This window comes from Triticum urartu, chromosome 4 (genome assembly GCF_003073215.2).
Source record: "Triticum urartu cultivar G1812 chromosome 4, Tu2.1, whole genome shotgun sequence".
Lineage (NCBI taxonomy): Eukaryota > Viridiplantae > Streptophyta > Magnoliopsida > Poales > Poaceae > Triticum > Triticum urartu.
Window position 1 is genome coordinate 608,202,635 of NC_053025.1, and position 2,092 is coordinate 608,204,726.

A 2,092-nucleotide genomic window follows, 5' to 3' on the forward strand; every position below is an offset into this window, starting at 1 on the left:
GTAAGAGCTACTATGGCCTGAAAGACTAGCCAGAAATGAGGTTAAGGTATACACAGGGAACATAGTAAATGTTACTATACCTTCCATCGGTGTATTGCCGTCTGTATTTATTTTCATAATTCATTTAGAGTTTTACAAACTCTAGCCCATTGCATAAGGTATCTTGCAAGAAGGTTGTTCATAAGAGAACTTTTTATGTTCGATGTTATGAATAACACAAGGGCCATACTTTCATTATGAATGAGATGTATGTTATGAATATTGATAATAATACAATACCTCTAGGTTTACTTTCATAATTCATTTTAGAGTTTCATACACTCTAGCCCATTGCACAATGTTTGTTGCAAAAGAGTTGTTCATAAAAACAACAATTGTTGCTAAGTATTATGAATAACATGAAGGGCCATGCTTCCATCCAAGATGGTATGTATGTTATGAATATTGATGGTAATATGATACATCCGTAACACTGACGCTAAATGTCGCAAGACTAAAAGAATACCACACAAGTGTGGCACTACATTTGGTCACATTGGAGAAACCCGCATGGAAAATTCCATTATGATGGATTTTGAAGTCTTTTTGATTTTGAATCATCTGACACTTGCAACTTTCCTCCGAAAAGTGAAGTGACTGAAATACCGTTCACAGGCCATAAGGAATGAGCAACAAATTATTGGTGATCATACATTTTGATGTGTGTAGTTCAATAAATGTTGTTGCAAGTAGTGGATTTATATATCTTCAGAAATGACTCAAGTAGATATATGGATATTTGCTTGATGAGACGTAAGTCTGTATATTTTGAAATCATTCGAAAGGTTTTCAAAAATAAAGTAGAAGTTATTGTAACAAGGAAATTATATTTCTACAATTTGATTGCAGAAAGGAATATCTGAGTTACAAGTTTAGCGAATGTCTGATGAGTTGTGAAAAGAGTTTCATAACTTACACCTTCCGGAACACCACTATGAGTGGAATGTCTGTGAAGATGTAATCAAACCATTTATGACATGGTAAGGTCAAATATGACATAAATAAATTTGCCATTGTCCCTTTTAAAGTGATGCTTTAGAGACTGCGGCTTTTACACTGAAAAGAGCTACATCGGGTCTGTTGAAATGAAGCCATGGTATGGTACGCCCAACCATGTTATATCTTTTCTTAACATTTGGAATATGGGGCTTGTGTAAAAGGTTACAAACCTATTCCAAATCAGACAAGTGCTACTTTGTAGGTTATACCAAAATGTTGGGTATTCCTCACCGAGGCAAATAGTTTTGCCGCGAAACGGTGTACTTTTAAAGAGAATGGTTCTTTCAAAAAGGTGAGTGGGAGAATAATGCAACTCGACAAGATAAACAGTATCTTCGTCATCATATCAAAGGAAAGAGGCATTGGAAGTAATTCCAGAGTTTCCTACTGCGACTGATACGGAAGTCTCTACAATAAAATGTATGAACTTCGGTCGAACTTGCAGCTGAACCACGTAGGCAAGGCTCGTGCAAACCTCTCAGGTGCACAAACGAGATATTGTTGTTAGACAACATTATACCTACGATACACAAGGAAGCGTTGATGGGCCCTGACTCCGAAATTGGCTAAATGCCAATACAACCCGAGTTAGTTTCCATATAAGTGATTCAAGATTAAAACCTTGATACACCTTTCGAAAGACTTAGAGTCTAACGGATATTTATGGAACTTAAAACTGATACGGATAAAAATGTTTTATCCATAAAGCTCAACTTGTTGAAATAACAAGTTCAACAGTTGACTACGATGAGGTTGTTTTCATCGTAGCGATGCTTAAAGTCGGTTCGGGTTGAACTAGCAATTAATACATATTTCAATCATGAGATATGAAACATGGATGACAATAGGATTTCCATCTGATGGAAATGAAACCAAGGACTTGCATGTGTTACAGTCCAAGGCATTTTGTCTATCCAGAGGATGCTAGTAAGGGTGCAAACTTCAGAGTTCCAGCGATGGACAGAAGAGAGCAAAATGGAGTTGGAATCTTCATGCTTTGATGAAATGGTCAAAGGGGTTTGACTTCATCAATGGGTAACGAAGATGCTTGTAA